This window comes from Phyllobates terribilis, unplaced genomic scaffold (assembly GCF_046119375.1).
Source record: "Phyllobates terribilis strain yellow unplaced genomic scaffold, ASM4611937v1 Scaffold_320__1_contigs__length_2182038, whole genome shotgun sequence".
Classification (NCBI taxonomy): Eukaryota; Metazoa; Chordata; class Amphibia; order Anura; family Dendrobatidae; genus Phyllobates; species Phyllobates terribilis.
In genome coordinates this window covers 1,183,115-1,195,290 of record NW_027363080.1, presented here as the reverse complement: position 1 = coordinate 1,195,290, position 12,176 = coordinate 1,183,115, and the positions used below count along the sequence as shown (strand labels likewise).

Sequence of the window (12,176 nt, the reverse complement as noted above, 5' to 3'; positions counted from 1 at the left end):
AATGGACAACCGTCACATGCTCCGTACAGCAGGGAATAACCCTACCCCTGAAACTGATGTCAATGATGACTCCGTGTTTCAGGGTGGAGACAGGGGCTGCGGCAGTGACCAAGCCAAGGCTCCCAGATAACTAGGAGATTCTGGGGAGTCTCAAAAAAGGTCATCAAAACAAAGTAGGTAAAAAAAAGTTAGACTAAAGAGGGAACAGCAGTGACTTCTTAAAGTCAATTAGAAGAGCGATTAGATTAGTACAATAGAAAGACATTTAGGATTAAAATCCTTATTAGTTTCGAACCACTCCTATAATTTATCCTGCAGAAGCCACTAGTGGAAGCCAGAGTGGAGATCCAGACTACAGAACGCATCTTGCCCATCCAAACTGCCAAATTCTTACAGACCTTTGTCAACTCCAATTCAAAGGATGGGAGAACGTTAGCTTTGTTAAGCATTGTTCTGTATGCACGACCAATGCTAATGAAAATAAAACACATTACAATATATCAAGTATTTAATAAAAGATTTTTTAACTTTAACATATGGCTGTCAATAGTAATACAAGTCCTCTTCAGTGTGGAAGCTCATAAAGGACAACCTTGTAGTGAGAGCCACACTGTGGGCAGCGATTTACCTGCCCATCATGGGCCCAGAACCAGATAACTTGAGAATTATCTTCTTCACCTGGAAGAAAGAAAATGATAAAAGGTTATGTTTCAGTGCTTGAATTTATTGTACTACTACAAACTGAGCGGATTCTGTGAGTTTATGGTCTTGTACATTATTCTAGATGTATGACCATTATATCTAAACGTGGTAGTACACCATATGGGGGTGTAAACTGCTATTTGAGCACACGGAGGGATCGGATGGGAAGGAGTGCTCCTTGGCTTTTAAAACGCAGAATTTTGCGATATGGGGACATGGAACTAACATTTTAGTGGTAGAACTGTACATTTTTTATTAGCTGAAAGTTTGTCATTTACACAAGAGTTATTAGGTGAAACTGGACCCCATAATTTATTGAGCAATTTCTCCCAAATGCAGCAATGCCCCATATGTCATCAGAAGTTACTGTTAGGCCACAAATCAGGGCTGAGAAGGAAGGAGCGCTATTTGGTGCACAAATTTTGCAGGTGACATTTGCGGAACCCCGAAGGTGTCAATAGAAAAACCCACAAAATGACCCCATTTTAGAAATTGCACCTTTCAATGAATTCATCTACAGCTGCAGTAACTATTTTGGCCCCACAGGAGTTTGCTTTGCAACATACACGCCAGGCTTTTTTCCCCTTGTGAATTGCAAATCTGCCACTTAAATGCCCATACATTGTGCCCCCATACAGTGTAGTAGCCCCATATATTGTGCCCAGCTGGAGCTTATGGAGACATACACCCCGTAAATTGTTAAGTGCACTCTCCCAGCTACAATAATGCCAAACATGTGGCTGCTTACTGTGGTTTAGGCATAGGGGGGGGCTCAGAAGGAGGGGAATTTGGAAGCACAGATTTCACTGGATTTTATTTGAGAGGTTGGGATCCGTCGCTTTTCAAGAGTCTTTGTTCTACCAGTAACGTGGGACCCCCTATGTTTCCAGTGATAGATATCCTGCACAAAACTCCACTCAGGTCTAAGTTAGGGTTTTATTGGTAATATTTTGGGGGACATTACTTGTTTTCAATAGAAGGCTGGGATCATATTATTGTGTTCTACACTAAGCACTTACGCTGGAGTTTCCGTGTAAATCCTACAAAAATGTGATTTAGATGAAACCCCCCAATGCAACCGCTCTCCATAATGAGGCAGGTGGAGACACTTTGGACTCAGTTTGGCATCTGTTCCGGTGGTATCCATCTTGAGACATGCACAGAACAGTGGTCACCCACACTTGTGCGCTAAAAAGACACCTAAACTGATGGGACATTGGCGGAACACAGACCAGACGGAGTCCAAAGTGACCACCTGCCTCATTATAGCGAGTGGTTCAGTCGGGGGTTCTATCTGAATCACATTTTTTGGGGAATTTACACTGAAACCCAGACGCAAGTGCTCAGTGGAGAGCGCAGGATAAATGTGAACCGAGCCTTATTCAGATTATTGGGAATCAGAATGAACAAAAACAGCAGTAAAAGAATAGTTTTTAAATTTTACGCAATTTTCGTGTGGTATAAGTGATAAGACTGCTTTATTATAATGTTCAATACATTTACAGCAATGTCAGATTTATAAATAAAATTTTGGTCTACATTCTGAGACCAACAACTCATCTGGCCAAGAGCTGTACGAGAGCTTATTTTTGCAGGTGGAGTTGGATCCTTTTTTAAGTACCATTTTGGGATACAGAACATTCTTTTGATCACTTTTTACACAGATGCAGGATGAACAAAAAAACAAAAGACAGCAATTCAGTTATTAATTTTATATATTTTTATGTGGTTCACTGTGCGGTGAAAGCTATTAGTAGTAAGAATGATTTATTGTTTGGTTCAGTATGATTATAACGATACCAGTTTTAGCTCTTTATGCTTTGCTACTTCTGCACACTAAAAACAATATTTTACAAACATTAATTTGTTTTTGCATCGCCATATTCTAAAAGCTGAAACTTATTTTTTACCACAAGAGCTAGGTGGGGGCTTTTTCTTTGTGGGAAAGTTAAGAGTAATTATACTATATTTAATACAAGCATTTTATTTAATCCTTTTACTTTAACCTAGTACCACTGTGGAACATGAACATTTCTCACCAATTCCTGGTCCCATACACTACAGTACTCACGTAGTACTCACAATACAGTGCATGAGACCCGTTAGATTTTCACTGACTCAGTCTGTTAGACACTGCCATAAAGAGGGTCCAACAGGCCACTGTACCCCGAGGTCATCTGATGACCTCGGGGTGCAATGCAAACTATTGGCACCCACGATTACAATCGCGATGAGCAAATAGTGTTAAAGAGGGAGTATTCTCCCTTTTAACCACTTAGATGCTGCTGTTGTGATTGACAGTGGTATCTGATGGGTTAATTGGCATGGTGTACATATCTGGCACACAGCCCAAAGTGACATGTGCTCATGACCAATCTGTACAGCTTTCAGGGGTTAATCACCTTTTCTATAAGTTTTACACTGAAATGAAACGTGTAGCAAAGAAACTTACATCTGCAGCCCACAAGTCTCTGCTTATTGACTGACGGCACAATGTGTGGATTCTCTTTGGTTCATGCATAGGATTTTGGCTTGAGGACGTTAAAAGGATCCTTAAAAAGACAAAATGAGTTGTAAATGTTATACCACTTACAGGTGCATCTCACTAAATTAGAATATCAAAATTTATTTATTTCAGTTCTTCAATACAAAAAGTGAAACTCATTATATAAAGTCATTACAGACAGAATGATCTATTTCAAGTGTTTATTTCTGTTAATGTTGATGATTATGGCTTACAGCCAAAGAAAACACAAAAGTCATTATCTCAGTAAATTAGAATACTTTAACAGCATGAAAAATGTTTCCTCTTGACAATACCCCATAGATTCTCTATGGGGTTAAGGTCAGGCGAGTTTGCTGGCCAATCAAGCACAGGGATACTGTTGTTTGTAAACCAGGTATTGGCACCTGTCCACACTGCCAAAAGTACCAAGTCCTGCAGGAGAATGAAATTTCCATCTCCAAAAATCTTATCAGCAGAGGGAAGCGTGAAGTGCAATAAAATCTCCTGGCAGACGGCTGCGCTGACCTTGGTCTTGATAAAACACAGTGGACCTACACCAGCAGATGACATGGCTCCCCAAACCATCACTGATTGTGGAAACGTCACACTAGACCTCAAGCAGCTTGGATTGTGGCCTCTCCACTCTTCCTTCAGACTCCGGGACCTTGATTTCCAAATGAAATGCAAATTTTACTTTCATCTGAAAACACCACCTTGGACCACTGAGCAACAGTCCAGGTCTTTTTCTCCTTGGCCCAGGTAAGACGCTTCTGGCGCTGTCTATTGGTCATGAGTGGCTTGACACAAGGAATGCGACACTTGTAGCCCATGTCCTGGATAGGTCTGTGTGTGGTGGCTCTTGAAGCAATGACTCCAGCAGCAGTCCACTCCTTGTGAGCCTCCCCCAAATTTTTGAACGGCCTTTTCTTAATAATCCTTTCAAGGCTGCGGTTATCCCGATTGCTTGTGCACCTTTTTCTACACACTTTCGTTCCACTCAACTTTCCATTAATATGCTTGGATTCAGCACTCTGAACAGCCAGCTTCTTTAGCAATAACCTTTCGTGGCTTATCCTCCTTGTGGAGTGTGTCAGTGACTGCCTTCTGGACATCTGTCAAGTTAGCAGTCTTCCCCATGATTGTGGAGCCTACTGAAACAGACTAAGGGACCCTTGTAAACGCTTAGGAAGCCTTTGCAGGTGTTTATTGTTAATTATTCTACTTTACTGAGATAATGAGTTTTGTGTTTTCATTGGCTGTAAGCCATATTCAACATTAAAAGAAATAAACACTTGAAATAGATCACTAAGTTTGTAATGACTATATATATAATATCAGTTTCAGTTTTTGTATTGAAGAACTGAAATAAATTAAATTTTTGATGATATTCTAATTTTGTGAGATGCACCTGTATATGTAAAGAACACAAACGTTTATTTAAAGACATTGAACAAAATAATTTAGCAATGTCTTGTCATGAATCCAGATACACTGAGAGATTCCTGCAAAGGACTCATTATGGACTTTGACCTTAATCCACATTTGTATAAGAGGTCGGTCATTTGCTTTACTTCTCCTGGAAACAAAGGAATAACTGGAACAAGGCCTGAAACTCCTGATAGGCACTGCTGTACTTACACGGTTGATCCTCTGAAATCAGCACAATAGATCCCATGCACAGCTATACAGTACATTGCCTAATCTCAGACCTGCACTATTTACCGTGTGTTGAAGCAAGAACACCATCTTATAATAAGGTCTGGAAAGAAGCTGTCGTAGGACAAACTTATTATAATACTCCTGCCAGCAGTGATCAATGTAATGGAGGCCAAAGTATGTCAACAGCAGGAGAAACCCTTCCTCCCCACTATGATGTCTAAAGTGATGGGTACATGGTTAGCACCCCATTCTGCTTTATGACATCCATATGCACTGAGGACCTGTGGAGAGGGTGCATGAGAAAGAACGTAAAAAAAGTAATCTGGTGGCATTACCCCTTGAGTTGTTGCCACATGACAGATGTTTGGAGTCCTTCACAGTGAGAAGCAAGGTAGAACAACGTTATTAAACGATGCTGCCAAAGTATCATTAAATGGGTTGTCCAGGGCCATTTTATTTTTACTTTGGGCCTAAAAACTAACAGGCAGGTAGTTGCAAACAGAGACAACTACCTGCCTGCTTTATCCAACTACAGTCATACTGATTGACAGCTGGCTCTCCGCAGTTAGGCAGCAGGAAGCTGGCTGTCAACAGAGCAGAAGAGAAGAAGCTGCTCTGTTGACAAGACGTCCATGGAAGCCGCTGAATCACCAGCAGGAGATGTCTGTGACCGCTCTGTGCTGGCAGAGACAGACACCAGGCACAGACAGGCAGTTAGCAACTACCTGCCTGTTAGTTTTTAGTTCATAGTAAAATAAATAAATAATAAAAAAATAATTCTTCTCATGCCTATTTGTGGATACTGCCATCATTCCTAGACTACATATCCCATCCTGTCTTATATGCTGGAAAAAGTATCCAGTTTCTCCTAGTTCCCCACTCTGTTATAGGGTCCTGGCTTCAAATCCCACCAAGGACAACATCTGCAAGGAGTTTGTGTGTTCTCCCTGTGTTTGCGTGGGTTTCCTCCAATTTACTCCCAAACTCCAAAGACATACTGATAGAGAATTTAGATTATGAGCCCCAATGGGGACAGTGATGATAATGTCGGTAAAGTGCTTTGGAATTAAAGGCGCTATATAAGGGATTAAATAAAAAAGCGCCAAGAAATAGGACCTGGGAAGCATGACTACAGAACACAGAAGTGACCAGATGTGTGTTCCCTGTGGCTAGACTGTCTAGCAGGTCACTAATAATGCCCCATATACACCAGGGTGTGACTAGCAGCTACACCAATAAAGTATAGGGGATGCCACCAGGACCCAAACTTTACATCACAAGCACAAGACCTACAGATGCATCTGAAGACGGGGACCCCTCTTCAGCCAGTTTCACTTTGTCCCAGACTCATCAAGTGTCACCAGGTTTCTACTGTAAAACCGATTGGAATGTCGCTTTTTGCACAACTTTTCGTTGCTGAAAGCAAATAGTTTCTTGACACATGTGTGTCCCAGCCAGCTTAGACAACTTTGAGAAGTGGGCAAAGCCAATGTTTGTTCCTCTAAACACACAAGGATATTAAAAAGGTTTGTTCAAGACTTGACAACCCCTTTCTTAAAGGCTGTATTACCCGGTATAAAACAAACTCCCCTTCCACACCAGCGTCGTTCCAACAGTGTCAGCAATAGATCTCCCGGTCCCATATGGAATAATCAGCAGCCACTAACAGGCTGCTTCGCTCACACTTCCTGGAGATGAACTTTGGACATCAGAGGAAAGTGTGAGAACAGTGGCCCATTAGCAGCAGACTGGCTGCAGCACTCACACGGTATACAAATATCATGGGAAACCAGGGAGACCCAGCACTCACATTGCTAGAATGGCACCCGCACAGGAGGGGAGTTTGTTTCCATTTTACACTGAGGGATATAGTAAGGAGGGTTTATCCACTACTTGGCACAATACAAGAAAATTGTAAAAAAACAAACAGTAAACACAAGGAGTAAGATATAAGTGTGTGAACATGGCTCAGCCTTGTCCTAGACACACTCTAACGGACGGACGGGGGGGGGGGAGCAGCACTCCAACGGACGGGGGGGGGAGCAGCACTCCAACGGACGGGGGGGGGAGCAGCACTCCAACGGACGGGGGGGGGGAGCAGCACTCCAACGGACGGGGGGGGGGAGCAGCACTCTAACGGACGGGGGGGGGAGCAGCACTCTAACGGACGGGGGGGGGAGCAGCACTCTAACGGACGGGGGGGGGAGCAGCACTCTAACGGACGGGGGGGGGAGCAGCACTCTAACGGACGGGGGGGGAGCAGCACTCTAACGGACGGGGGGGGGAGCACTCTAACGGACGGGGGGGGAGCACTCTAACGGACGGGGGGGGGAGCACTCTAACGGACGGGGGGGGGAGCACTCTAACGGACGGGGGGGGGGGAGCACTCTAACGGACGGGGGGGGGGAGCACTCTAACGGACGGGGGGGGAGCACTCTAACGGACGGGGGGGGAGCACTCTAACGGACGGGGGGGGAGCACTCTAACGGACGGGGGGGGAGCACTCTAACGGACGGGGGGGGGAGCACTCTAACGGACGGGGGGGGAGCACTCTAACGGACGGGGGGGGAGCACTCTAACGGACGGGGGGGGAGCACTCTAACGGACGGGGGGGGAGCACTCTAACGGACGGGGGGGGGGAGCACTCTAACGGACGGGGGGGGGGAGCACTCTAACGGACGGGGGGGAGCACTCTAACGGACGGGGGGGGAGCACTCTAACGGACGGGGGGGAGCACTCTAACGGACGGGGGGGGGGGAGCACTCTAACGGACGAGGGGGGGGGAGCACTCTAACGGACGGGGGGGGGGAGCACTCTAACGGACGGGGGGGGGGGAGCACTCTAACGGACGGGGGGGGGAGCACTCTAACGGACGGGGGGGGAGCACTCTAACGGACGGGGGGGGGAGCACTCTAACGGACGGGGGGGGAGCACTCTAACGGACGGGGGGGGAGCACTCTAACGGACGGGGGGGAGCACTCTAACGGACGGGGGGGGAGCACTCTAACGGACGGGGGGGGAGCACTCTAACGGACGGGGGGGGGGAGCACTCTAACGGACGGGGGGGGGGAGCACTCTAACGGACGGGGGGGGAGCACTCTAACGGACGGGGGGGGGGAGCACTCTAACGGACGGGGGGGGGAGCACTCTAACGGACGGGGGGGGGAGCACTCTAACGGACGGGGGGGGGAGCACTCTAACGGACGGGGGGGGAGCACTCTAACGGACGGGGGGGGGAGCACTCTAACGGACGGGGGGGGAGCACTCTAACGGACGGGGGGAGCACTCTAACGGACGGACGGGGGGAGCACTCTAACGGACGGACGGGGGGAGCACTCTAACGGACGGACGGGGGGAGCACTCTAACGGACGGACGGGGGGAGCACTCTAACGGACGGACGGGGGGGAGCACTCTAACGGACGGACGGGGGGGAGCACTCTAACGGACGGACGGGGGGGAGCACTCTAACGGACGGACGGGGGGGAGCACTCTAACGGACGGACGGGGGGGAGCACTCTAACGGACGGACGGGGGGGAGCACTCTAACGGACGGACGGGGGGGAGCACTCTAACGGACGGACGGGGGGGAGCACTCTAACGGACGGACGGGGGGGAGCACTCTAACGGACGGACGGGGGGGAGCACTCTAACGGACGGACGGGGGGGAGCACTCTAACGGACGGACGGGGGGGAGCACTCTAACGGACGGACGGGGGGGAGCACTCTAACGGACGGACGGGGGGGAGCACTCTAACGGACGGACGGGGGGGAGCACTCTAACGGACGGACGGGGGGGAGCACTCTAACGGACGGACGGGGGGGAGCACTCTAACGGACGGACGGGGGGGAGCACTCTAACGGACGGACGGGGGGGAGCACTCTAACGGACGGACGGGGGGGAGCACTCTAACGGACGGACGGGGGGGAGCACTCTAACGGACGGACGGGGGGGAGCACTCTAACGGACGGACGGGGGGGAGCAGCACTCTAACGGACGGAGGGGGGGAGCAGCACTCTAACGGACGGGGGGGGGGAGCAGCACTCTAACGGACGGGGGGGGGGAGCAGCACTCTAACGGACGGGGGGGGGGAGCAGCACTCTAACGGACGGGGGGGGGGGAGCAGCACTCTAACGGACGGGGGGGGGGAGCAGCACTCTAACGGACGGGGGGGGGGAGCAGCACTCTAACGGACGGGGGGGGGAGCAGCACTCTAACGGACGGGGGGGGGAGCAGCACTCTAACGGACGGGGGGGGGAGCAGCACTCTAACGGACGGGGGGGGGAGCAGCACTCTAACGGACGGGGGGGGAGCAGCACTCTAACGGACGGGGGGGGAGCAGCACTCTAACGGACGGGGGGGGGAGCAGCACTCTAACGGACGGGGGGGGGAGCAGCACTCTAACGGACGGGGGGGGGGAGCAGCACTCTAACGGACGGGGGGGGGGAGCAGCACTCTAACGGACGGGGGGGGGGAGCAGCACTCTAACGGACGGGGGGGGGGAGCAGCACTCTAACGGACGGGGGGGGGGAGCAGCACTCTAACGGACGGGGGGGGGGAGCAGCACTCTAACGGACGGGGGGGGGGAGCAGCACTCTAACGGACGGGGGGGGGAGCAGCACTCTAACGGACGGGGGGGGGAGCAGCACTCTAACGGACGGGGGGGGGGAGCAGCACTCTAACGGACGGGGGGGGGGAGCAGCACTCTAACGGACGGGGGGGGGGAGCAGCACTCTAACGGACGGGGGGGGGGAGCAGCACTCTAACGGACGGGGGGGGGGAGCAGCACTCTAACGGACGGGGGGGGGGAGCAGCACTCTAACGGACGGGGGGGGGGAGCAGCACTCTAACGGACGGGGGGGGGAGCAGCACTCTAACGGACGGGGGGGGGAGCAGCACTCTAACGGACGGGGGGGGGAGCAGCACTCTAACGGACGGGGGGGGGAGCAGCACTCTAACGGACGGGGGGGGGAGCAGCACTCTAACGGACGGGGGGGGGAGCAGCACTCTAACGGACGGGGGGGGGAGCAGCACTCTAACGGACGGGGGGGGGAGCAGCACTCTAACGGACGGGGGGGGGAGCAGCACTCTAACGGACGGGGGGGGGGAGCAGCACTCTAACGGACGGGGGGGGGGAGCAGCACTCTAACGGACGGGGGGGGGGAGCAGCACTCTAACGGACGGGGGGGGGGAGCAGCACTCTAACGGACGGGGGGGGGGGAGCAGCACTCTAACGGACGGGGGGGGGGGAGCAGCACTCTAACGGACGGGGGGGGGGAGCAGCACTCTAACGGACGGGGGGGGGGAGCAGCACTCTAACGGACGGGGGGGGGGAGCAGCACTCTAACGGACGGGGGGGGGGAGCAGCACTCTAACGGACGGGGGGGGGGGAGCAGCACTCTAACGGACGGGGGGGGGGGGAGCAGCACTCTAACGGACGGGGGGGGGGGGAGCAGCACTCTAACGGACGGGGGGGGGGAGCAGCACTCTAACGGAGGGGGGGGGAGCAGCACTCTAACGGAGGGGGGGGGGAGCAGCACTCTAACGGAGGGGGGGGGAGCAGCACTCTAACGGAGGGGGGGGAGCAGCACTCTAACGGAGGGGGGGGGAGCAGCACTCTAACGGAGGGGGGGGGAGCAGCACTCTAACGGAGGGGGGGGGAGCAGCACTCTAACGGAGGGGGGGGGGAGCAGCACTCTAACGGAGGGGGGGGGAGCAGCACTCTAACGGAGGGGGGGGGAGCAGCACTCTAACGGAGGGGGGGGGAGCAGCACTCTAACGGAGGGGGGGGGAGCAGCACTCTAACGGAGGGGGGGGGGAGCAGCACTCTAACGGAGGGGGGGGGGAGCAGCACTCTAACGGAGGGGGGTGGAGCAGCACTCTAACGGAGGGGGGGGGGGAGCAGCACTCTAACGCCCCCAGTTGTACATTTCAGTCTTAATTATCTTCGTTAATTATGTCATATACCTCTCCCTTCTTCAAAGCGTTCAGGACTTTCCTCTCCAGGCCCGTCGCCTGCTCCTCATCAGTGGGGATACCTAAACAGAAGACACAAAAAGGACAGATCATAGCAAGAATACTACAAAGAAAAAACAAAGTGACCTGAAAGTGGCTGATAAAAGAGGACAATAGCCAGCCGAGCTGTGTGACAATTCAGTCTGTACAGAGGGTACAGTAGTGGAAGTGTAACCTGTGCAGGGGCTTGGCAGACCCCGTGCACACGGTCACAGTCCTGGGTGTCACCTGCTGTCACTGGAGCAGTGAGTACCTGCTGATGGGCGGCGCACATTACTACACTGCTGCAAAGTCACGTACACTGTCCCGTCCTATGCCCTTCACAGGGGACACCGCACACTCCAGCCTCACACCTAGTAATACACAGCAGTCCTCACACCACACACAGGAGGCGGCCACTGTCCACCATGGCTGTCATACCCACCTCCAGCGCTCATGGCTCTGACGCATGGTCGGCTGCGGCACACGGTCCCTGCACTCCGGGGCACAGCGCGACGGACGAGCTGAGAAACCTCCAAGAAGCCATGACTCCTGCACCTCACAGCCGACAGCTGCCACTACAGCGTCCAGGGGGCGGGGCAGTGCGCATTTATACCCGGGACCATACCAAGCGCATAGCGGAGGGGTGCACCGTAACAAGGCAGCGAGCAGAGAGGCCGTGTCATCTCCGTATATGGCCGTAATGTGCTGTACCCGCGGGGTTATTGCTGGCGCTTAATTACCACATGTAAAGGGAGTCAATGACAGGTGGAAACGCCATTTGTTCTCTAGTAGCAGCCGCCCAATAAAAGTGACCTCATCAATGGGAAGAATTGTTTATAAAAAGCAGCAGCTTTGTGATTTACTTGTTTTTAAAAAATCCTTTTCATTCTCAAGGAGAGGAGGAATTTTAGTTTTGTTTACTGCTCGTTGCCTAGGTTACCGGCCACTGCTGTGCTAGGAGTGCAGCGCTTCCAAGCTGTTTTCTATAGAGCTTGTACACACTGATTTGAGGCTGCCCGGATTTAGTACCCTGCACTCTCTGGGGCTGCAGCGGTAAAGATGCCTCATGTGTCAGCATCGGAGGGCGCACCATTTGGGTTCAGCGATGCGACATTGCCACATGTCTGACCTGTCAATCAAGCAGCACAGCATCGGCCACCCGGCAACCAGAAGTCGGGAGGATGGGGATCGGGGTGCTGAACATCAACGTGGAGACAACCTCTTTATTATCTACCTTGAGCGAAGTTCACACACAGTTTTCTACATGGATATTGTGTCAGATCCGCTCCAAAATCCACGTAAAAAACTGCTTC

At 52.0% G+C, this 12,176-nt stretch overlaps 1 pseudogene; it reads right to left on the bottom strand.

Moving 5' to 3' along the window:
• Window positions 1-490: 490 nt before the first annotated feature.
• Window positions 491-11,725, bottom strand: LOC141221130 (cytochrome c oxidase subunit 5B, mitochondrial-like; annotated as a pseudogene).
• Window positions 11,726-12,176: the final 451 nt, after the last annotated feature.